The sequence below is a fragment of the Lemur catta genome, chromosome 9 (assembly GCF_020740605.2).
Source record: "Lemur catta isolate mLemCat1 chromosome 9, mLemCat1.pri, whole genome shotgun sequence".
In the NCBI taxonomy this organism is placed as follows: domain Eukaryota; kingdom Metazoa; phylum Chordata; class Mammalia; order Primates; family Lemuridae; genus Lemur; species Lemur catta.
Window position 1 is genome coordinate 33,692,546 of NC_059136.1, and position 25,794 is coordinate 33,718,339.

A 25,794-nucleotide genomic window follows, 5' to 3' on the forward strand; every position below is an offset into this window, starting at 1 on the left:
CAGTGCCCAAATATCACTATGAATATTAGTAATAACAGCCAGCGATGACTGAATACTAGGTAGGTGCTCTGCACTGAGCCCAGCACTTTACATGGATTACTTCATTCAATGCTCTCCAAAACCCCATTTTACAGAAAAAACAAAACAGCAAAATAGAAACCAAGAGAAGAGAAGAAAGTCACAGAAGATTATGAACCAGGGAAGTAGTGGAGCCAGGATTTAAAACTAGAAGTAGGTGCTTCTGCTAAAAAAGATTATCCAGAAAGTCCCCTTTTTATCAACAATTTTAAAGATGTGATGTGAAGAGAAGATGATAGAACAGTGGTTCTCAACTGGGGGCAATTTTGCCTCCCCTCCCCCAGGGGACATTTTGCAATGTCTGTAGACATATTTGGCTGTCCCAGCTGGAGAGACACTTTGGCATCCAGTGGGTAGATGCCAGGGAGGTTGCTAAATGTCCTACAAAACACAACAAGCCCCTATAACAAGGGATTATCTGGTCCAACATGTCAATAATATCAAGAATGAGAAACCCTGCATTAGAAAAATTCAGATGAAGCTAGCAAAGAGTGTTGCCTTTTCTGGTGCTAACTCCCCACTCATTTACTGTGCAGGGCTCTCTCCCACCCCACAGCTCTCCCCCCTCAAGCCCAGCCCAGCCTCACACTCTTACTCACCACCCACTCCCATCTCTGCACAAAGCACAAACAGGAACTCATTATCTTCCTCCTGAAAACCTTCCCATCCTGTGCTCTTTATCATGGTTAAAAATACAACCCTCCTCCTCCTCCTCACAGGTGAGCACCACTGTCCCCTCCTTGCGTGTCCCCCCCACCGACCCAACTATCAGCCAACAAGCTGTGTTTGTTCTGTCTCCCAAGTCTCTCCAGCTCAACCTTACCTTAACCTTACTTTTCCTATGGCACTAACCTACTTTAGAACAAAATAGCTTCTTACATTATCTCTTTTCCAATCATGAGGCTGAAGTCACTTGTTATTCATCCATATTTGATCAACCAGAGCATGAACTTCATAAGGAATTAAACTCAGGGGTGTTTAAGAACCCACCTAACTCCTACTAGTCTATGAATCCAGGATAAGTTCATGATGGGACTTTAGGGTTCTGCATCTTGCCCTTTGGCCCCCTCTTCCAGTCCGGGGCTGTGGCCCCCACCCTGCCCTGGATCCCACCCCCTCTCATCCTCAGGACTTGTTCTCTCAACCAGCCAGTCCTTCCTCTTAACCTCTCCCAGTGTCCTGGGACTTCCCCATCAATGCACCTTTAAAGAAACCTCCACCCTTGCCTCCCACTTGCTAGACAGCCACATTTCTGAAAAGAGCTGTCCACACTTGCTATCTCCCACTCACTCCTCAACCCACTGCCATGTGGCTTCCAATCCCTTCACTCCATCAAGACAAGCCTTGATATTAAAAGTGATCAGCCTTCTCATTATCAAATGAAATGAACACTGCTTTCCAGTCCTTATCTGATTGCATTTCCTGAGACATTTGTGGGTGTTGGTCATTCCCTCCTTCTAGAAGCAATTTCTTCCCGTAACTCCTGGTTCTCCTTCTGCTTCTTTTCTTCTCATGCCTCACGTTCCCAGCACAGCCTGAACTGTAGCTTGGACCCCCAGGAATGGCAGTACAGGGTGGTGAAGAGCCTGGACTCTGAAGCTCCTCTATTCACTGAGTGTTTAGCCTTGGGAAGGTTACTCAACACTCTTGAGCCTCAGTTTCCTCAACTGTAAAATGGTGCAAAGGTTTTTAGTCTCATTGCTTTCCATGTCTGAACATGCACCATTTCCTCAGACTGTGCTGAACCTCACAGATTACCTGACTACACTATCTGCTCACGCTCAGTCTTTGCCTAGGCACACGGCGGTGTCCAGCCAATATATGCGCACAAATGAATGAGTGATGCTCTGGATTGGGTTTCCCCAGAAGCAAACCTTGAGACAAGGAGTTGGGTGTAGCTGCTTTATTTGAGAGGTGATCCCAGGAAGTACAAGGGAGAGAAGGTGAGTCAGAGGGCCAGTTAATAAGAGGGTTTCTAATGCTGGGGCAACTGGACTTGATCCCACAGGGGATCCTCTCAGGGACTGTGCTGAGAGCACTTTATGATTGTTTCTGCTTAGGGAAGGGGAGGCTGAGGCATTTATCCACTGACTGGTTGGGGGTTGCCCCAGGGCTGCCGGAAACTTTCATGTGGGGCAAGATCCCATAGCCCTGGAGAAAGGCCCATGGCAGAGAGGAGGAGGAGTACACGCTTCACGTGGACAGTTCCTCTGTGCTCACTGCAGCTGCTGGTGAGCTCAGAGGTGGGCCCGGGGGATGTGGAGCAGAGCATCACCCACACCTGTGCTTGTTCTGCCTGGCTGGCCTGTGCCCCCTCATCTAACTAGATAGGTCCCACCTCTTCCCTGAAACTTAGTTCAAGAGTAAACATTTCTTAGAAGTATTTTCCAACTTCCCTCTACCCTCTGCAATGCTCTGAATAGCCCCAAAACACCCTAAACGTAATGCTATAAAAGTACTCATCTCTGCTTTCTAAATAGAGCTTTCTTGTCTTTCTTAGAGAACAAGACAGTTCTTTTTCATCACTGCAGATGCAGTGCCTAGAAGATTTTTGGGCACAGTATAGGCACTTAACCAATGCCTTAAAATGAATTCAAATCCACCTTGCTAAGGACCCCACTCAGAGTAAGTGGTCCAAACACGTGGGCTCCCTTTCCTTTCCCTCCATCTGACTTAGGCGAGCACTCACCCAGTGAGCATATGATGGGATACATATGTTCTTCAAATGAACAGAAATGCTGGGCGAGCACAAAAGAGGTAGTAATTAACTGGGACTGTACCAATGAGACTACAGCTACCTTGTCTGACAGTCTTAATTACTTATAGTTTTAACTTTCCAAAACCATTAATGGAGCCATCTGGCACTTCTTCCATCATGCTGGGCATTCCCTTTTGAATGTCTTCACCGAAGAGGAAGACATAGGGAGCTGGGGAACAGAGCAAATCACCCCTGCCTGGTGTGAGAGTCAAATCTGCAACTCTAGTCCTGTTTGTCCCTTTCATTCCTTCAACATGTCTTTGTTGGGGGTGTCCTGTGCCCTAGCACTGTTCTAAGGAGATAAGCAAAGGTCCTGCAGTAAAGGGACAGTGGGGACAGATAACAAGCAACAAATACATGGGATAAATTAAATAGTGACAAGGGCTATGAAGCAAGGGCTATGTGTGGAAGGGCTGGGGGTGGGAGTGTAGGTGCCAGGGACAAGTAGATGGCATGGTTGGGGAAAGCCCCTCTGAGGCACTGACTTCTTTCTGGCTATGAGCTACGTGCCAAGAACACCCATGTGGAGATTCTTTCAGACAGAAAGGACAGCAGCTGCAAGGGACCTGGGGCAGGACCCTGGACTCCTGGTGTCCAGCCTGGAGCTTGTCCTATCGCTTCTGACCACTGAAAGGGAGTTGCAGGAAAGAGACAAATCTGCGTCTGAAACTGATGTCTGTTCCTCACTTAGAGAAAAGGAGCTGGTACCTTACTTCTAGTTCCCAGCAGGTTCATTTCAGGCTTCTGTTTTCACTCATGGGTATGTTGTTCCCTCTTCAAAGTCTGATTGGGTTTCAAAGGAATCTGAAACACTTAGGGCGAAACCACCAAGCTGCATCCTCCAGGTAGACAATCCCCGAATGTGGCATTTCTGTGGGAAACCACAGTGAATCACTCTCATTGGCTGTCCAGCCTCTCTGCCCAGTCAGAGACTCACTTTAGTTTTCCCAAACTTTGTTAAGTCTCTCCAGACTTTTAAACACCCCTGCCCCCACCATGCCCTGACTCTCAGGTTAAGAGCAAAACCCCAAGTTTTGTGAGGTTTCCTGAGTTTCAGATTTCCCCAGAGGAGGGTCTGCCGCAGACACTAACCTTTTCCTCTGCAGAGAAGTTTCTGAAATGCTGCAAAGAAAAACAATCACCCAATGATTAGGAAGGAAAACAAAGTTCTTGGGAGAGACCACTGTCCCTGGCTTTGTAAGTAGGCATAGACGTGCACAATACACACTGTGCAAATTAAAATCCTCCTTTCTCTTATGTCTCTTAATGGTAATAATAAGGAGAAGCATGGCTATGTTTATTTGAGTGTTTCCAATGTGCCACTGTCTAAACATTTGGTTTCCAAATCAAAACCTGTGAGGGTGGAATTAACACCCATTTCATATCAGAGGAAACTGAGGCTCAGGGAAGTTAAGTGCCTTACTCGGGTTAACACAGGTAGAAAAAAGACAAAGGCCATGTTCCAACCCGGGTCAGAGACTGAAGTCCATACTATTACTACACTAGCCTGACCAGAAAGGTCCTGTCCCCCAGCAATGGGCAAAACCGAGGAAATTAGCGGAGAGGAACTCGTGAAACAGGGCAGCCACGTAAAGTCATTCTTTCACTGAGAATAGGGGACCTGGCCAGGACACTGCAGGTCCGTCCTCTGCAGGATGGAAGGGCAGCAAAGTGCTTTCCCGCTGTCAGGGCCTTACAAAGGTACCTTCCACGTCCAAGGTCTTGTGTGGGTAAATCCCACTCCTGCTACCTCTGGGAGAGGAGGAGGAAGGCCGGCGCGGGTGGGGGGCGGAAGGCGAAGGACGCCCGACCCTGGCCGATGTCGGGGACCCCGCCTGTGCCCCCGCCTGACCCGTGCCGGAGTCGGGCCTGCCGCGCCCCCCAGCCCCCGCCCGTCTGCCGGCGGGCCAAGGGTTAAGCGAGGCGGGAGCCCCCCGGCGCGGAGCGAGCGGCCGCGGGGCCGGGACTGCTTAGTCAGGATTCCGATTTCCTGTCGAAGTGTTTGGATTTCCTGAAACCCGCGCCCTCCGCCGCCGAGCGGGATCGTGCGAGCGGCTCGCGTCGCCGCGGCCTCCCCCCCCCCCCCCCCCCCCCCGGCACATGGTCGCCCGCCCCTTCCTGCGCCGCGCTCGGCTCCCGCGCCTCGCCTCGCCTCGCCGCCGCCGCGGGCGAGCACTCTGCGCTCGGGCAGCCCCCGGCCCGCGCCGCCCGCCGAGCCGGCCGCTCCGGGCCGCGGTTCGCCTTCCGACCCAGGAGCCGCGAGCGCCCGGCCGAAGGGTGCCGGGGCGCGGGCGTCTGCGCCGGGCCCGCGATGGAGTAGTGCCCAGCGGCCCGCCCGGTCCCGGTGAGTTGCGGGGCGCCCGGACGGGCTCGGCGGGGCCGGGCGGGGTCGCCCACGGTCGTCAGCGCCCCCTGCCCGGGCCCCCCGCGCGGAGAGGCGCCGGGACTGGGCGCCGGGCGGGCTCCCGGCCCCTTCCGCAGTGGGGTGCCCCTCTGAGCGGGGAGGGCGCCGGCCCGGGGTCTGGGGAGTGTGCGGGGAGCGCGGCCGCGCTCTGCAGGGCCGGGCGAGGCCGCTCCGGGGGTCCCCGCGCCCCCAGCTCCGGAGAGCGGGCCTCTCACTCTGCGGAGACGCCGAGGTGGCCGGGGGCTGGGGGGCGCCCTGGGTGGCTCCGCGCCACCCTCCCGGAGAGGGGCCGGGACAGCAAGCCGGGCGGCCCGGACCCGCCGGTGGGGCGCCCTCCCGGCGCGGAGGCGCGGGCGCGGGCCGCGGCATTGTCTCTCTGGCGCGGCCGAGGAAAGTTCCCCGCGGCCCCCTGGCCTGGACACGGCGCTGCCTAGCAGGCCCCGGGCCACTTGCTTAAAGCAAAAGAAACGAAAGGAAAGGGGGGCGGCGGGAATTCCCACTTGGGGTTCGGAGTTTGCTCACGGGAAGATCAGGGAAGTGGCTTGTGTTTTCCGCTTGTACCGTTTTGGGACCTGCTGCATTTTCCGAGAGCGACGTGAAGTTTAAGAGAAAAAAGAAACTTACTGGTGTGCGGGTTTTCTGCGATTTAATACATCCCGAGAATTCACCTTGGCTACTTCCACAGCGGTTTCCTTTAATGTTTGTTTTCCACTAGCGCAGGGAGACGAGCAGCCAACGCCAGACGATCTTAACTTGACCTCAGCTTTACCTGCGCTAATCAGAAAGAACAAGAACTTTCTCCCACATTTTCCCCTATCTACTCGGTCAGGTTATCTTGGCATGATTGATTCTGGGATGACAGCAGGATCTGGATTGCTGAGTAATGTTTTGGGATTGTAAAACGTAATTCAATTTTTAGGCCAGTTTTATCACGATTGCAACCTCTACTCCAACTCCTTTCTGTTCGAGGGTCTCTGGAGAGCTTTAAGAAGGTGCAGGTTTTCTGCAGACACCCAATCAACAGTTTAGAAAGAAAAAGATCTTAGAGAGCAACTGTTTCAACCCCTTCTTGTTATACAGATAAGACCCAGAGATCCGAACCTGACTTGCCCAAGGTCACATGGCCAGTTGGTGGCAGGGCCAGTAGTTTCCCCATCTTCAAACTTTCAGTCCCATGGTTCACTGTGTTAGATTATGATCTGTTAGCCATGAAGCGGATTTGGAAATATGTCTTCTTTGCATTATAACCTTCACCGCTTTAGTGCCTTCTCTTCAGTCTTATCTGTTATTGCTGCTATTTTTGAGATATGCAGTTTGAGAAAACTGCATATTTTGAGATAGAGAGTTAAAAAAAATCACCTAATCCCTACTGTTCAGCCACCAAATGGATTTGGAGATTCAGCTACCAAATGGATTTGAAGTATAAAATGGATGGCTTATTATATGGGGAATTACTTTCCTCTGTCCCATTCTTTTGTGAAAAATAGAAACTCCCAAGTCCAAAAAAGGGCAGTATCTTAGCACATAATGTACTGTATGGTGTTCTCTAGATTCGATTTTCAGCCCTCCTGTTTCTTGTGAGCTAAGCAGCCCATCTATTTTTCTCATGAGTGCTCTGAATGGCTGGTTTTTCATTTTTAGTATGTGATAATGTTGGAGAGAAAGGACTTTTCGCAAGCTTGCCATTTGGTGAAGGAAATTGAAATTCTCTACACCTCCCCAGTCCTCACCAGCCACAGCGAGCCAGATTTTCAAAATCAGTGCAAGCCTTGCAGGCCCAAAGATGAATGTGTGCATTCAAATCGAGCCCTACCTTGTGAGGACTCACGTGCCACCTGGCATCTCCACACAGCACCCAGGTGGCTGAAGTTAAGAGGAAAGCAAGGAAACTCATGTTACCTGGGATAGTGCTGTTCCTGCCTTTTCCCTACCAAGGTCTCAGTTGCATTTGACTGGATCCTGCTGCTCCATTCTCATTTATCCCTCCGTTTCTTCACCTAGCTACCGTATCTAGCATGGGCTGGAAAAGAAGTTTTTCTAGGAGACCGCACATAAGCAGTAGTGACAGTGACCCCATTTATTGAGCATTTACTCTATGCCCTAGACATGTTACCTCCTAAGAAGTCCCAAGTAGGAGAGGGAACCCCTTTGGGAGCCTTGCCCAGAAGGGACAATACTTCTCAGATTCATCTGAAATTGAGTCATTCTTTTATGCATCCAGTAAAACATTTGCTAAGTGGCTCCCCTGTGGGAGGTGCCAGCCGTGCAAAGATGAATAGGACCCTGTTCTTAGGGCCTTCTATTTCCAGCCTCATCTTTCAGTGTCAGCCTCACACTTTCTCTTTTAATTAATCAATTCAACAACCATGTATTGAACACCTGCTCCACTGACTGGTATGAAGTCCCTGTGATACAGTGGTGATACAGAATGGCCCCACCCTCCTGGAACTTGCGTTCTTCTGGAGGAGACAGGCAACAAGGAAAAAGCAGTTAACTTCCAAGAAATGAAAGATTGTGGCCATACTTGTTACCAAGGAAACAAACTAGGGCCCAAAGTGGGAAGTGGGGGTACAAAATTGGTCCTAGTTTTGCAAGGGAAAGCCTTTCTGAGGTTGGAAAGTGGAGAAGGAACTGGCCAGGCAGAGAGGATGCTGGGGGATGGCATTCCAGGCAGAGGGAAGGGAATGTGCAAAGTTGGCCATGCACAAAAGAGCTTGATGTGTTCTAGGGAGTGAGGGAAGTGGGGGGGGGCAGAGTGTAAGAGAGTGATGGGGAGAATGGCATAAGGTCAGGTTTGAGAGGGAAGCAAGGGCCAGATCACACAGCCGGTTCTAGGCCAAGCTGGGGAGATTCCTTCCACCAAATACAAAAGGAAGCATTGGTGAGTTTAAACTCAGGAGTGAGATCTGATAGACATTCTTTTTTTTTTTTTTTTTTTGAGACAGAGTCTTACTCTGTTGCCCGGGCTAGAGTGCCATGGTGTCAGCCCTGCTCACAGCAACCTCAGACTCCTGGGCTCAAGCAATCCTCCTGCCTCAGCCTCCAGAGTAGCTGGGACCACAGGCATGTGCCACCATGCCCGGCTAATTTTTCTATATATATTTTAAACTGTCCATATAATTTCTTTCTGTGTTTAGTAGAGACGGGGTCTCACTCTTGCTCAGGCTGGTCTCGAACTCCTGCGCTCAAACGATCCACCCGCCTCGGCCTCCCAGAGTGCTAGGATTACAGGCGTGAGCCACTGTGCCTGGCCGATGATAGACATTCTTAAGAGATTGATTTGACTGCTTTATGAAGAGTGGATCACAGGGAGCAAAGTGCTGAAACAAGGAGAACCCTTAGGAGGAAAGACAGTGGTGGCTTAGACCAGGATGGTAGCAGTGGAGGTAGAGGGAAGTGGGTAGGTCCTACGTAGATTTTGGAGGTAGACTTGATTAGATTTGGTGATGAATTAAATGGGGGTGAGGCAGGGGAAAGGACTCTAGGGGGACTTCTGGGGTTCTGGCCTGAACAGCTGAGTGCATGATGGTGTCATTTGGGGAGACAGGGAAGGCTAGGAGGAATACGTTCATGGAGAAAATCTAGTTCTGTATGAGCCATGCTAAATTTGAAGTGTCTAGGAGGCATCTAGTGGAGATTTCAGGCAGGCAGGAGGGCACGTGACTCTGGACTCGGAGGAGACTTGTGGGCCAGAGACTTATTACCAGCCTGCAGCGGAGCTGCTGGAGCGCTTGCCAGCACATGTCCTGCCATTTCATTTCTCTGAGTGTCTGCTTCTGTTCTTCCTCTGCCCGGGATGCTCTTCCTCTCTCCTGGGCCAACTCCTGCTCATCTTTTAAAATGCACCTGTATCTTCATCTCCTCTAAGATGCCCCTAACGCCCTCCCCCACTCTCAGGTCCCCGTGTTTACCTTCCTCGTAGTGTTCAGTTTAGTATCTTATGTGGGTGAAACACTTGGTGCAGGCCCCACCATGTAGTAAGTGCTCATGGTAACTGTAAGCTCAGCAAATGTTAGCTACTGGTATCGTTGATGGAGGTGATAGGCATATAAATAAAAATTATATTAGGATATAAGTATGATGATTGTGTGTTTGTTTCTTATTGCTGCTGTGACAAATTACCACAAACTTAGTGGCTTAAACAATATAAATTTATTTGTCACAGTTCTGGAGGTCAGAAGTCTAAAATGGGCCTCAAGGCATCAGGGCTTGTTCCTTCTGGAAGCTGTTTCCATTCTCTCTGCAGGGTCAGTGGGCCACCTGCACGGCTCAGCTCGTGGTCTCCTTCCTCCATCTTCAAAGTCAGCCCCGTAGGTCTCAGTTCTTCTCACACTGCTGGTCCTCTCTGCTGTTGCCTTTTCCTACTTTTAAGGACCATTAAAATGACTACACTGGGCCACCTCTCCAATCTAGGCTGCTCTCCCTATTTTAAGATCAACATATGAGTACCTTAATTCTATCTGCAACCCTAATTCCCATTGCCATGTAACCCATGTAACCTGAGGATTAGGCTGTGGATATCTTGGGGGGCTGGTGAAGGAGGGTATTACTGGAGCTCTGGGGAGAGGTTCCTAAGCCATGGGGGAGGGGAGGCCAGGGACATCTTTCTGTGGCAGTAGTGATGCATGGGTGAGAGTTGGTGTCCACTTATGCCCTCAGGGTCATTCCTCCGTCAAAGCTCTCCTCTGTGCCAGGCTTTCTGCGAAGAGCTGGGGTTGAGGATTTGTTTCACTGTGCATTCTACAGGCTGTAGGCCTAATTGTTCACTTTCTACCCAGGGACACTAATTCTTCTTACCCTGCCTCATGAATAAGTTAAAATTAGCAAGCCATGAAAATCTCCTACCAGCCCACCTATTCTCACATCCTCTCCCAGGCAGGGATGGGCAGGGTACGAGGTTGGTCCTCTGATTTAAAGTCTGCTCTGCCTTAAGTACAGCTAAAACCTTGGTTCCAAAGCCACGGCTAGTGTCCCTAACCTCAGCCAGCCCTGTTCCCAAGGCAGGCCGTTGGCCACAGAGAGGTCAGGAGAGGGCGTGTGGTTTGATCAGGACAAATCCGGCTGAATCCCTAGGGGAAGGAACAGCTGGCGGGCCTGGCCCACTGGTGGCATGTGGTGGGGTGGCCCCATCTTCTGAGAGGGAGGGAAACACACCATGATGTGTCATGTAGCCACGTTGCTGCAAGGAGGTAATTAAGACCAGATTTCTAAAGTCTTCACAGTTACTTAGAGCAAGTGGGCCCCTGTCCAAAATGGGGCTCCTCTCCTGGCCACCAGCATGCTAAGTTACAGGAGACAGGGTCATTTGCTGCCTAGGGTTCCCCTGACAGCCCCTTCAGTCCCATCTTTTGGAAATGCCATGAACTAAACTTGTCTTGTAATATTTTTGGCGTTTCCTCTTCTTCCGCCGCTCTAAGTCAGGAAGTGCGAAGGTGCACGGAGTTAGAAAAGTAAGCATGTATGTTCTTCCAAGGGGGGGATCCCAAGTTGGAGTCTGGTTTGGGATAAAGAAAAGTGCCTGTCAGTACTTACTTCCCACAGCTGTGGTGGGGAGTTAGGCAGAAGCGAGCCGGGTAAGGATGATCCGTGGGCAGAACAGGAAGGAGGGCATCAAGACAACGCCTGCTTGTGGCTTCTGGGGGATGTTTGCATTTCCCTCTTCAAAGCTGATCCTGAAGTTTTGGTCAAGGCTTCTGCCTTTATAAAACTCTGCCTTGTGTGACAATACTGTGTGCCTGTTTCGTTGTAGTTTTAGATCTAAATTATTTATCCTTTCGAGTAGAAATGTAAAAATAGTCGTTCTCCCCTGAGTTCTGTGACCTGGATAGTTGCAGGATGGTTCAGAAGAATGGTCAGTAGATGGGGAAGCAGAAGATTCCGGGGTCTACCTCAGACCCTGCCTTTCCTTATGTTCTGCACTGACCACATTGACATAACTGAGATAATGTAGGAAAAGCACCCAGCACAAGGATTCCACAGATGGTGGCCGTTGTTACAGCTATCTTGCAGGGAATGTGTTTGCTCATGCGAGTGCGTCACCTGTGAGATGGAGCATCTTGAGGGAGACTGGAGGGTGGGGAGTGGGACTATATGTTACTCTTCTCGTCCCCTCGTGCTCAGCACAGTACTGGGCACATAGCAGGCACTGAGCAGGGAGGCTGAGCCAGGTACGTTGGCTTAAGTTATTTAGCTATGTTAACCACATGTGTTGAATTTTCTCATCTTTGAGTTTTTAATTTTAATGACTATGCATTTTGCTTCTAGAAATTCTTGGTTCTCTTTCAAATCTGCCTGGCCTTTTATCCTTGGGTCTTGTTCTTTCATTAGGGTTTCTCGTCATATTTTCTATCTTTGTTTTAAACACACTGATGTTCTCTTTCAGATTACTCCGTTATGTTCATTCTAGCGGAGCCAGGTCTCCCATTTGTTGCGTCTTCTGGCTTTTGGGCCTGGTGGCTCATGCTCCATGAGAGTCCCACCGATCTTGGGTAGCAGGGATGTCTCTGCAGAGTAGTTTTATGCTCCACCGGAGGTCCTGTGTGTTTCCTGGGTCCTGGACAAATTTCTGTGGGAGCTACTGGGCCCAAGATTTTAACACCAGATTGGTGGTGTATGATGAGCTCCATGCCCACACCTAGAAGTTTTAAAGTTTGTGTAGGAGCGTTTTTCCCCTCACACCCTGAGGCAGACAGAAGCTTTCTAGCTATTTCTCTGGACTGATGGGAGGGATAGTCCAGGCTCTCTTTTTAGAGGAAACTTTGATCCCTTTGGGGTCCTAGCTTTCTAAAAGAGGTCTTACCTCTCCTGTCATCCTGGTAGATACCAAGTTGGAATGAGCTAGCTTAATATATTCAGTCTTCTTTTCAGACCAGGAAGAGAAACAACATTTATAAAAATGTAAACATTGTCATTTTGGGAACAGAGAATTGGGATCTATAACAGAACATTAGTAATAAAAAAGATTGGATTCAGATCAGCAAGCACTTACTGAGCACATCCTGTGTGTTCACCTGTGGCAGGTGCAAGGGGGGCGGTGGGTGAGAGCCTTGTTCATCTTAGTAACCCCTAGCATCTAGCACCATGGTTAGCACAGAGAAGACAAAAAATGTTTTGGAAGAAAGGAAGGAGGAAGGAAGGAAATTTGAAATTTATATGCTAGAAGAAGACAAATACTGATGCAAAAGACATGGTAAGATAATGAAAAGTAGCACTGAATCGAGATTCAGGACTCGGGGACTGATACTGACTTTAAACAGCAACCAGTTATACTCTTTGAAGCTCAGTTCCTCACCTGCCTAAAGGGTATGGTAGCTCCTGTCCTGATTCACCCTCCCTACCAGGTTACAGCGAGATGACAAATGTGGGACTGTGGGAGCTTCAGAGGGATCTTTCTTGGCTTTAAGGCCGATGGGATGTGTCTCCTGGTGGGCATCTTGCTTTGGAGACTCCCTCTGCTTCACCTCATAGCCACCGTGGGCAGTGGATTTTCAGGGGAAGGTTGCAAGCATTTTAGGTTCTTAAAGCTTGTTTAAGCTATGGAGCTGTTCTTTGGTGTATGGTCAGTAGTTGGGCTTTGGGGAGCTGAGCTGGCTCCTGTCTCATTTAATGTCCTTTCCCCTAGAGGCTCCCCTAGGACTCCATAAATGAGCGCTGAGCTATGCTGGGAACCATTGTGGGATGGAATTTAGGCGTTTCATTGCCTCCATGATCTTTGACCCGCTCTTCTCTGCGGCTGCTCCTCTGGACAGTGGTTCTCATGCTCTCTCCAGTGGGCTGTCCTTTGGCCAGGTCATTCTTTCTTGCCTAAGGTAGCTTGGTGGCTGGAGGGTAGGAGCATTTGTCATGATGCCGTGGGAAAACCAGTGAACTTAGAATCAGTAATGATAGCTAATATTTATTGTTCATTAATACGTGTCAACACTGTTCTAAGCAGTTTTCCTCTGTGGTCTCCTTCAGTTCTCATAATAACCCTGTGAAACAGGTACTATTTTATACATGAGGAAGCTGAGATACACAGAGCCTAACTAACTTTCCCAAGGTCATGTAGCTAGTAAGTGGCAAGATTTTAAGTGAGGTGATCTGTTTTCTAATCCTGTACTCTTGATCATGATCCAATATTACCTCTAAAGACTTGAATTTGAATTCCATGCCCTAATTCTTCATGGGGCCTTGGAAGAGTCTGTCCTTAGCCTTTCTCTTACCCTCCCTGAGCTTCAGTTTCTTCTTCTATAAATTGTGGAACGTGTCATAGTTTTTTTTTTAGGATGTCAAATAAAGCAATATATGAGGAAAGTGGCTAAGCCAGTGCCTGGCACGTAATTGGTACTAAACAAAAGTGAGTGGGTTCCAAACTGGGATAAGAGTTCTCATTTGCATGAGCAGTAGGAGAGGAAGGATGAAAGAGCTAATTCAAGTTTAAGAGTTTTCATTTCCCAAACTTTTCTTGCATATCCTGCTACGTGCCAAGCACTTAGGATATGAAGATGAAGAATCAAAGTCCTTGCACTAGAATACCTTGCAGTTGAGTAGAAGAGAAAGATGTGTAATTGTGAATAATTTTGGACCCATATCAGTTAACACCATAGAAGATTTACCAAGGAACAGCCACGAGTGTGCACAGGGAAGGGAGAGAGTCCTCGCAGTGGGGTGGGCAGAGAAAGTGGAAGAGGTGCTGCCGCAGCCTACTTGCAAGTGGCAAGAAAAGGGAAGGGTATTCAAGGCCGAGAATAGTCAAATCAAAGTCTTTGTGGTAGCAATGCACTGGTTATTTTTTGGGTGGTCTAAGGAAAACATTTGTCCAAGGAGAAAGGTGAAACTCTTAGTTAAAATAAAACAGCATTTGGGGTTTCTCTCTGGAATGCAATCATCCTGGCTATTTCCTGTGCCCCCACTGTCACAGAACTCCTGATCTAGAAAAGCAAACTATGGTGTCGTTTATAGACCTTCCCATAATAGCCGTTAGCAAGTTTCCTCTCCTAGGACAGTTACTTCCTTGGCCCTAAAATAGAACGGCAGCAGGGTGGAGATGTGGGATATTTGCAGATTGCGTTCTGTTGAGCCATGTACTGTGGAGGCAAGTGAATGACAAGGTGTGGCAGACTCTATTGGTTGCTTACCGAACACCCTTTCCCCTTCTTTTTCGCAGGCAGAACATTGATCTTCAGAAATCCACCTTCCAGGGGCCTTAGGGAGAACTGTCCCAGCTCCAGGGGTGAATCACTGAGGTCCTGTTCCCCTTGGCAGTGATTTGTTTAGGCATGGGCAAGTGACACAGCCCTGGTCAGTGAAATAGGAAGGGAAATTGTCTGGGGGTAGGGATGGGGAAAGATTTTTCTCTATCTTAAAAAGGGATGTTTAGGAAAAAACAGTCTCTCTCCTGTTGTGGGATATGGTAGGGTTGGCATGTGATACCTGGAACTGTGGCAGCCATCTTGGGACCATGACGAGGCCTAGCTTAGGGAGCATGTGTTCAAGGTGTCAGAGCAGAAAAATGGAAGGAACAAGACACTGAACACCCTACCTTAAGACTATCCTGAGTTGGGTTTTCTGTTAATTGTAGCTAAAAAACATTTTAATTAATGCACCTCACATGACATCTAGAAGATTCTGAGTTCACTGCACCCTCCCCTCTCACACTGGGCTTTAGCCCACCACCCTGTTTGAAATATTCCACCAAAACATATATTAATACCTTTATGGTCCTGCTGTTCCTTCCATGTGAATTGCCCTTTCCCTACCATCTCCATCTACCAAAAATCCAACCTATTCTTTAAAGCATGGCCCAGATGCACCTTCTCTGTAAAGCATTTCTTGATCCTTCCTGTTGCAATTATTTTCTTGAGTACACATGACATTTGTTGTCCCCTCCCTTCCTCCTTCCCTCGTCTTCCTCTTTCTCTTCCCCTTTCTTCTCCTCCTCCTCTTCCTCCTCTTTCTCCTCCTCTCTGTCTCTCTTCTTTATTAAGTGCCTACTATGTGCCAGCTGTTGCGTTGTTCACTTGCACCATCTCTGCTATCCTGGAACTTCTTTTGTGAATGGGGGACAGATCTGCACAGATAATTATGAGCCAGTGTGTTTTGTGTGATCCCACAGAAACATGATGTATTATGGGGCACTTATGAAGAGGTGCCTGGCCCTACCTTGCAGGAAGGGTCAGAGAAGACTTGTTACAGGGTGTGATCCTTGAGCCAAATCTTCAGTAATGAATAGGAATTAGCCAGAAAGAAGGGAAAGAAGGGAAGGGTATTCTAGGGGCAGGGAACCTAAGCTGGGATGTGAATGGTGAGAATAGCACAGTATGTGCTGGGAACTGTGAGTGACTCAATATGGTTGGAACCTAATGTTTGAGGTGGGGTGTGTTGAGGCTAGAGGGGAGGGCAGGACCCACATTCTGAAGCTCGGACTTTATCTTGAAACCACTGAGGAACCATTGAAAGCTTAAGGCAAGGGAGCGATGTTATACTGGCCCTTTGGAAGGATGACTCTGGCTACATTGGACTGATGGATTAGGTGGGTGAGAGGAAGGACTGGAAGCTGGAAGACCAGGTAGCATGCTCTTGTAGGAGGAGTCTGGGAGGGAAGATAGAGAGGCATAGGATTGGTTGGCTTGGGGTTGATTGGATGAGCCGCATAAGGAGGAGGGATAACCATGACATTGAGCTTTCCCGCTTGTCAGTGAGGCTGAATCATGTCTGTGTCTCAAAAGATTGTGGTCTCCTCAGCCTCCTGATTCTACCAGCATGTGCATCCCTTGGAGTGGTCAGTTCCTGGCCTCAGTGGAAGAAGCAAGTCTGTGTCCTCTCTTCTTTCTTGTCCTCTCCTCCCACAGCTGCAGTTCTTTGGTTCCTGTTGAAGGCAAACAGGAAGTGGAGCTGTGACATGGCTTTCCTGGTGTCCTTGCTTCCTAGGTCTGAGCTTGAGAGGAGAGAAGACTTTCTTCATGCCTGGTGCTCACTGCCTTTCTTTTTTGCCCTTCTCCCAATCCTGAAGACACCTATCCCAGCATCTCCAGTCTAGCCCCTTCTGTCCATCGCCACAGTTCCTGTCTGTGTGGTGTCCTCGAGTCGTCCAGCCCTCTCCCACCTTACTGCCCTCCTTTTGGTCCATCCTCTGAGCTGCTGCCAGAGGACTCTCCATAACACATCAGATCGCGTCACCTTCCTGCTTAACAAGCTTCAGTCTGCATCCCTGTGCCCTGGCAGTCAGGTGGGGAGGGAAGCAGTGGGACTCTTCAGTCACACAGACCTGGGGTCAGCCCTGGCTCTCTGCTTACTTGCTGAGTGCCCTTGGACACGTCACCTAACTCGCTGAGCCTCCATTTCTTCAGCTGTGAAATGAGGATGAATTGCCTTACTGAGTGATGGGTGAGTGAGAAAATACACTAAAGTGCCTGCCCCTGCACAAACACACACACACACCCCATGATAGACCAGATGCTTAATTAATGTTAGATGAACAAATTATTCCTTCATTCCAATTTAGCTTAGAGTGTAACAGTCTCTTTTTTTGTTAAACTTGAAAAACTCTTTCGAGTTGTCTGCGAGGACCAAAAGGAGTGGGGCCCTGGTGCTCAGGGTGGTTCATGTGGAGGAGGAAATGGAAGCCAAGACAGAAACCCAGGCTTCCTGACTTCCAGCCCAGCCATCTTTCCATTGGCCACCCTATAACTTCCTGGGCAATTGGAGCCACCTACTGGGGCAGATTCCCCGGGTTCTGGATGTATCATCCTGAAAAAGGATGGAGGCCCTCCAGGCTGCTATTATAGAGAACAGCAAATCCAGAAGTTTGCATATGCAGGGCCATGTGAATTAGTCAGTGAAGTATACATGCGTTACTCTTCAAAACTCATTTTTCCCAAAGAAGCTTAATGGATGTAACATGTGTATGTGTGGGGTGTTCCCATCCTGGAACAAGTTGAGAGCTGGTTGGGGTAATATGAGTTCAGCTCTGATATTTTAAACTTTTAGCTTGAAGTAACAGTGTTAAGCATTTGCAGATGGCAGTCACATGGGGCTCGAAACAGAGTCTGCAGAGGGCAGTCATGTCCCCAGAAACAAAGCTTCTTCTGTGGTATAGACAGTTGGTAAGATTTTGGATCCTGGACTTATGTGTGAGTCCTTGCTCTATTTTTTACTGGCCACTTGCTGATGTTGGGTAGCTCCACACCTCTTTGAGCTTCAGTTTTGTTACCTGTCAAATGGAGAGAAAATGACTTCTGCTTCCTAGGGTTGTGGTGAGAATTATGTGAGGTTTGATATGTAGGGAACAGTGGGAATGGTGCCTGGCACACAGGGACCAGGAGGAGTGGAAATGTTAGCTGTCCTGATGATGGTGGCAATGAGGATGACTGTTATGGGTTCAGTTGTGTCCCCCCAAAAAGATGTCTTGAAGTCTTAACCCCCAGAACCTCAGATTCTGACCTTATTTAGAAATAAACTCTCTATAGAAGTAATCAAGTTAAAATGAGGTCATTAGGGTGGGCCCAGTTCCAATATGACTGGTGTCCTTATAAAAAGGGGAACTTTGGACCCAGGGACAGACACACACAGAGAGAAGATGGACTGCAGTGATGCAGCTACAAGCCAAGGGACACAGAGGATTGCTGGCAACCACTGCAAGCTCGGAAGAGGCAAGGAAGGCTTCTCCCTGCGAAGTGTCAGAGGGAGCACAGCCCTGCTGACACTTTGATTTGGGAATTCTAGCCTCCAGAACCGAGAGAGAATAAATCTCTGTGGTTTTAAGCCACCCAATTTGTTATGACAGCCCTACCAAACTAATACAACGATGATGATGATTTGGCATCTCGCCTGAATGCTGACCCAGAAGATGGTCACATGTGTCTGACTATAGATAGCCCTGAGGCATTACTTCTGCTGTCTCAGACATAAATGTATCTTCCAATTCTATATTTCTAGGCGTGCCTTCAGTGGCACATGCTGAGAACATCCACGGTATTATACTAGGAGCAAGAGATTAAAAGTATTAATAAATCCCCAGTCTAGAGGGTGAGATGGACAGTAAGGGGACAGTTCATCAAGAGGTGAAGTGACTTTCAGTCTGCTGAAAAGAGGGATCCCCAAAGTGTACTCAGAGATGGTGGCCCTTGAGTCACCATGTAGACAAGGACAGGGGTACTTTGGGGCTGAGTGCAGAGACCGCACAGGTGCAGGACGGTCACTGCAGCCGGTGTGTGCGGGGGGTCTGAGAAGAGGCTGAGGTGGGGTGGGGGAGAGGTGGGAGCTGGGGGCCTGAGAAGTGAGCAGGGACTAGACTGAGAAGGAGGTTGGCCTTAATGCTGCTGTCAGGAAGATGAGCTTAGTGGGCTTGTGCCTTAGAAACATCCCTGTGCGGGGCTCAGCCACACCTCCTGCATCTCTGAGCTCTGTGTTGGCCTCCCTGTGCGGTGCATGGAGAGGGTATTCACACCGAAGGGGAGAAACACCAGTTTTAACAACGTGAGTCCTTCCGTGTCACAGAGACAGTGTGATGTGGCAGAGAGAGCGTAAGCATGGGCATCACGTGGTCCTGGGTCAGAGTCCTACGTGGAATCTGAGTTTGTTTCTTGCTTGGTGACCTTGGGGGAACTTTCTTTCTCTGAGCCTCAATTTCCCCACCGTTCTTTCCACTTGGCACCGCTAACACCCACTCCAGAGTATGGTGGAGGTTAAAATGAGAATTTTAAGGCCAAGTACGTGGCACCTGAGCGGCCCTGAATAAGGGTTGTTGTTCTCCACTTAACCATATCCATGTGGGACTCTGGGAAAGGGCTTATCAGTGCTTATGAAACCCAGTAATCAGAGGCAGAAAGAGACAGCTGGCATCGGAAAGGGTCTGCACTTCCCGGGAGGAAATGTATTGTCAACATCAAGAAGGGCTGGGTCCCTGGGAGGAAGAGGTGAGACCCCAGGGCTCCTGGAAGGCCTTGGTAACTCTCACAGGCAGGGATCACTCTGAAGTTCCCGTTGCTCTCCAGTGCCTTAAAATATCACAGAAAAGCAGGTAAAGTCTTCTCAGCTCTGGATGGCTTAAAAACGGCCACTGGGCAGAGCGGCCAAGCTGTTTTCCCATGACCTGGGCAGCAAAGTGCTCCTTCCCCACCTGTTCCTGCTCTGCCTCTCTGCAGAGTGATGACTCCTCATGCATCCTTGTCCCAGCCATCGCAGCTAGGAACCTTGCATTCCATTCCGCACATATATATTTGCGCTTCCATCGCATGCCAGCTTTATTCTAGAGTCTGGGCAACGATAGCAAACATAACAGAGAAAAATCCCTGTCCTCCTGAACCTTACATTCCAACGAGGGAGGCAGATAGCAAATGAATATAAAGGGATGGTATATGACTGCGGTCCCCAACCCCCAGGCTGTGAACCGGTACCATTCTGTGGCCTGTTAGGGACCAGGCTGCAGAGCTCTGCCACTCCGCCCCCACCTCCAGTCTGTGGAAAAATTATCTTCCATGAAACTGGTCCCTGGTGCCAAAAAGGTTAGGGACCACCAGCATATGAGATGATAAATACTGTTTTCGGAGAAAAATCATAGGGAAGGGAAGCTGGGAGGGGTGGGGGTGGGGGATGGGGTGGGGGACGGGGTGGGGGGTGGGTGGGTGCTATACACTGTTAGATGGGGTGTTCAAGGAAGCTCTCCTGAGAAGGTGACATTGGGCAAAGACCCAAAGGAGCCAAGGTAGTTGGCTTGTGGCAATCTGGGTAACATGAGTCCTGGGCAGAGAGCCTAGCCAGTGCAAAGGCCCTGGGGTAGCTGCATGTGTGGCATGTTAATGGAACCTCAAGGAGTGTGGCTGGAGTGGAATGACAGGAGAGTCATTGATGAGGGAAAAGGGTGATGGGGTGGGGGTGAGGGCACAGCCTGAGTGTACTGTAGCTTCTGCTCTAATGAGAAAAAGCTCTTGGAGGGTTTTGAGCAGAGGAGTGATATAAGCTTGGTTTCCTTTTTTTTTTAAAAGAAAACTGGGATCCTGCTGACTGCTGTGTAGAGAAGGGTTGAGAGGGGCAAGAGCAGAAGCAGGGAGATGTTTGGGAGGCTGTAATGCCGGTGAGAGGTCAAGGTGGCTTGGACCAGAGTGGAAGCAATGGCAGTGATGGGGATGGTTGAACTCTGAATTTATGGATTTCCCCTCCCTCCCTCAGTTCATCCAAACTATCGCCAAGCTGGGTTGGTTCTACCTTGGCCATCCTAGGGAGATTGGGAGGACTTTTGAGATGATTATATATAAAGTCTATTAGTCTGTGAGGTCTTGAGAACAGGAATGTATCTTCTGTCTTGGGTGTCCTAAGAAGCTAGCTCAGTGCCTGGCATAGATTGTAGCTGTTTCTAATGTTTATTATGGAGATGATTAGCCTGTCATTACTGATCCCTAAGATAGAATTTGGATCCATCTTCTGTCCTCCCAGCATTTCCCTGTGCTTACCCTTTCGGAACATCCGTCACCCAGATCTGATGGCTGTCTCCTCCCTCTGCTGGTCCATGAGCTATATGGGACCAATGCTATTCCGTCCACCCTTGAAAGTGCAGTACCTGTCTCTGTGCCTGCTACCTAGTGCTCTTGTGAATGAGCTTGGGCCCTTTCATCACCTGCTGAGAAGGGGATTGGTCCCAGCCAGTGTCAATTCCAATCCCAGCATGTCACTGGGAAGACTAAATTGTTAAAAAAAATCCTGAGACTGCAAGGTGGCCCCTGGGCCTTTTGAAGGGAAAAGCAAAGTCGCAGAGGCGTGTGCTGTTTGAGTCAGCGGTGCTGAAGAGCTCTTAGGAAGTGGAGTGCTCTCTGAGGCTTGTCTACATGGTGGAGGCATGTGGAAAACCACATTAGGAGAGGGGGGACACTTGGCTGCCAGACTGATAGGCTGGGAATGGGCCAGAGCCCTGCCGGGCTGGGAGATCCAGACTGACCAGGACAGTGTTTCCAGAAATTCTGATTGACTGAGTTTTGCCTGTATAAACCAGAGAATGGACAGCCATAGTCCCATATGGGAACATTATACAACTCTTTCATTTTCCAGCTCAGTTCACAGTTATTTTTAACCTCAAGGCCTTTTATAATTTCTTTTTCTTAATCAATTTTCAAATTATATTTTTGTGACAGCTTTATTGACATATAATTTACATACCATACAAATCATCTATTTAAATTGCAGAATTCGGTGGTCTTTAGTATATCTACAGAGTTATGTAACCATCATTTCAGTCAATTTTAGAACATTTTCATCACCCTAAAAAGCTCTAAACCCCATCCGTACCTGTTAGCAGTCACTCCCTATTTCCCCTAATTGTCTCCCCTAACCTCAGGCAACCATTAATCTACTTTATGCACAATTTCTTTTTTTTCCCCAAAAGTAAACAACATATATGCTCATAACACAAAATATCAGAATGAACAGGAAAAGATAAACAATACAGTGATCACTGAGAATTATCCAACTACTGAGAGATAACTGCTCTTGTCTATCTGCAAATACACTCACAAATAGTTTTTGCACCATCTTATAATTCTTTTTAATAATCTTATTTTTTTACTTAATATTTTGGGACTCTCCATGTGAATGAATATAGATATATGTTATCATTTTTGATGGCCGCGGACATGCCATAATTTATTTAGCCACTTCCTTTTTGATGGACATTTAGCTTCTTTCTAATTTTTGCACATACATACTTGTCCAAATATTTACTTTTTACAAATTCCCAGAGGTGGAATTGCTGCGTCAAAGGGTAGGCACATTTTCAAGTGTTGTACATATTACCAGACTGCCCTTGAGAAAGGTTTATCAATTTATCCTTCTAAGAGCAGTTTTTTGAGGGTACACATTTCTTCAAATCCATGGGCATTAACAATTGCATTAATTTTTGTATAGCTGACAGGCTAAAGATAAATGTTTTTATTTGCATTTTTTAATTTAATACTGAGGTTGAACATATTTTCATAGAAAGTGGTATAAATGTGGACTATAATAATTGTTGCAAACTGAGCTAAGCCCATTGGGACAATTTAGTTCTATTACAAACTTAGGTTCTGGACTTGACTTTGCTGTCAGCTGTGACCTCAAGCTACTTGTTCAACCTCTGAAGGCCTTAGTTTCCTCATCGGTAAAGTGTGTGTGGGGTGAAGCAGATAGATACTGAAGTTGTTTCCAGCTGCATCTTTATTGTTCTTTATTGAGAATAATAGAAGCAATTATGAAGAAATTGAGGCTTCAACCTGGCTACCGCCTTGCTCTTGCTTGAGGTCCTAGAATTAACAAATGACAGCTGGGATTTGAACCCAAGGACTTGTGCCTCCCAGTCTCTCGCTCTTCCCCTGGCTCCAGGCCCTTTTCTGGGCAGTGAACCAAGATTTGCCCTGATGATTGTTGGTCACCAGGCCTACTTGAGGGGTGTGTGAATCCCCTCTGAGAGGTTGATCTGTGGGAGAGAGTTTTGGGGGCACAGGGAAGGAGGAAGGGCAGAGATGTCTGAGTTTCTAAGGATAATAGAGTGAATCTGGACAGAATTTCAGAGGAGCAGCAGAGAAGCCCAAGATGAGTGAGAAGGCAGGAAAACGCACCCTGTGAGAGAGAAGCACAGGTCAGAGAGCAGGAGCCAGGAAGTACTGGGGATCTGATCCTCGAAATTTACCTTTGTGTCAGGGAATTAGAAAGTCAGGCCTCATCTGGAAAGTGCTAGATCACATCAGTTTTTCTATATAGAGTTATAGAGTTAGAGTTATACACTCTTCCAGCCGTAGAGTTATACAATCCTGCACTCTGACAAGGTGTCTGTGATGGTCTGGCTGGCTCCGTGTTCCTCTGGGCTTCATCTTTCTCTGCCCCCAGCCCCCATCCCTTTCCTCTCCTCCACCTGCAGCTGATGTGGAAAATATGCCCATGTCCTTCCCCCGACCCCGACATTTCAGGCCACCACACCTTCGCTCAGGTTGGTCCTCCTGCCCTGAAAGCCTGTAATGTTCCTTAACTTGATAAATGATAAACCCTTTCTCCTGAGCTGGAGAACCCCTCTTCCAGAACGCCTGCCCAGCCCCATTCCCACTAGAATGGACCGTCTCCTTGCTTGTGCCCCCTCTGCCTGGCACAGGCTTTTCTCAGGGCATCTGAAACATTTCACTGTTTTGTTCTGTTTATGCCTCTGTCTCCATTACTATTTTGTGGATTTCTGAGAGCAGATATTGTTATACTGTTAGTTTACTTGGAACCCGCAAGATCTAGCACAGGATCTGGCACATTGTAGGTGTTCAGTTGAACCTTTTTTTGGATGAATTAATGAAACCTTGTTTAATTCAGTAGACACATACTAAGGAGACTAGGATGGTGTATTAACAATACAGTGATAATAGCTGCAGTAACAAATGGTCCCCATGATGTTTAATGGCTCAAACACGAGAAATGTTTTTTTCTCATTCAGGTAAAAGTCCAAAATGGGTATTTCTAGTTCAATGGGTGACTTTTCCTCCACGTAGGGGCTCAGACCTAGGCCTCTTCTACCCTCTGTGGCCCTGCTACCAGTACTCGTCCACTGGAAGAAGGGGGAAAGAGCCTGGAGAAGGCACACTTACTTCTTAAAAGCTTTAGCCTCAAAAATAGCATGCAATGTTTCTACTCTCATTCCTTGGCTAGAGCTCTGACACGTGGTCACGCCCAGCTGCAGAGGAGTCTGGGAAATGTAGTCTAGCCATGTGCCCAGGAAGAAGAGGCAACTGAGTGTTGGTGAATGGCCAGCAGTCTCTGCCACAGGTGTTGAGTGGGCCTCAGACCCTTGTCACGTTAGGCTTGGTTGAAGGAATGGGGATGTTTGGCTCGGAGAAGCAAAGTTCCTGGTAAAGAGATATTTGTGACCAGGGCCATAGTTTGCCAACCCTCAGTCTAGAGAGATCTACTAATAAAATGCCTCCCAACTGTAGACACTGTGATTCTATTTATTATGCACTCAGTGTATACAGAACACTCTCTAAGTGCTGTTGCCAATGGGAGGTGAGGAGGGAGGCAGAGGAGGAAGCACACTTGAACTCTGTGCTGTGCCAGGCATTGGGCCCTACGTTTACCCTCTATAATGATGATAATAGTAACTAACATTTATCAGACACTCACTGTGTGCCAGGAACTGTGCTGAGGGCCTTACGTTTAATTCTTGTAATTATCCCTATTTTATAGATGAGTAAACTGAATGTCAGAGAAGTAATTTGCCAGGGTCACACAGCTAGTAAGGGATGGCGCTGAGGTTCCAGCTCTGACAAGCTGGTGACAGAGCCTGCCTGCTTGACTGAGACGCCGTATGCTCCCTATGTGAGCCTGGTACCCATTCTGCCAGGTGGGTATTATTACTGCCACCGAAGGAGAGTCATAATTTGGTGTTAAAAGGAATGAATGAAATCACCTTTGAGCTCCACCTAATGTTCTAAATATCTTTCATACATTATCCTAATTAGCTGTCACAATATTCCTAAACCAGCCTAAGGAAGTTGGTGTTATTAGCTGTTTTACAGATGAGGAAACTAAGACTCAGAGAAGCTTAGACACTTGCCTAAGGTCACCCAGCTGGGAAGTGGTTGAGTGGGTATGTCAGTTAGGAAGCTGCCAGCTGCAAGGAACAGGAGAGGCATAAAGGAAACAATGAAGTGCATTGACTCACGTACCTGCAGGTGCACAGGTTGGGTGGGGGTGTTAGTCATTGTCCCAGCAGGAAACACATGGGCACCCTTTAAGTTGGGTAATTGAAGGAGAATTCCAGACAGGGCGTTTTTTTTAAATTGAAGTAAAATTGATGTAAAATTAACCATTAACCATTTTAAAACATGCAATTCAGTGGCATCTGGTACATTCACAGTGTTGTGCAACCATCACTTCTGTTTAGTTCCAAGATGTTTTCGTCACCCCAAAAGGAAACACTGTACTCCGTAAACAGTCTCTCCACATTGCCCCCCAGCCCCTGGATGGATTTACCTGTTCTCGATGTTCCCTATAAATGGAACCATACAATATATATGATTTTGTGTCTGGCTGTCCCTTAGCATGTTTTAGCACAGTGTTTTCGAGTTTACCCAAGTTGTAGCAGGTGTCAGTACTTCATTCCTTTTCATGGCTGAATGATTCCATTACGTGCATATATCACACTTTGCTTGTCCATTCTTCAGTCAGTGGACATTTGGGTTGTTTCCACTTTCTGGCTGTTGTGAATAGTGCTTCTAGGAACATTTAAAAGTATTTATTTGAAGACATATTCTCAATTCTTTGGGCTATATACCTAGGAGTGGAATTGCTGGGTCAGCTGGTAACCCTATATTTAACTTTTTGAGGAACTGCCAAACTTTTCCAAAGCAATCAAACCATTTTACCTTCCCACCAACTATGTGTGAGGATTCCAGGTTCTCCACACCCTTGCTAAGACTTGTTATTTTATGTTTTTATTATTATTATGGCTGATGTCATGAGTGTGAAGTGGTATCTCACTGTGGTTTTGATTTGCATTTCCCTAATGACTGATGCCTTTAAGCATCTTCTCCTGTGCTTATTGGCCACAAAAAGGACTCTTTAAGAAGGTGTGGGC

General features: G+C 48.0%; 1 protein-coding gene across 1 annotated transcript in view; it reads left to right on the top strand.

The window, feature by feature from the left end:
• Positions 1-5,161: 5,161 nt before the first annotated feature.
• Positions 5,162-25,794, top strand: part of ASAP1 (ArfGAP with SH3 domain, ankyrin repeat and PH domain 1) — a 335,586-nt gene continuing 314,953 nt past the window's right edge. The window contains exon 1 of the mRNA XM_045561537.1: positions 5,162-5,180. The gene's annotated coding sequence lies outside the window, so the exon portion shown is untranslated. The remainder of the gene's footprint in view (positions 5,181-25,794) is intronic.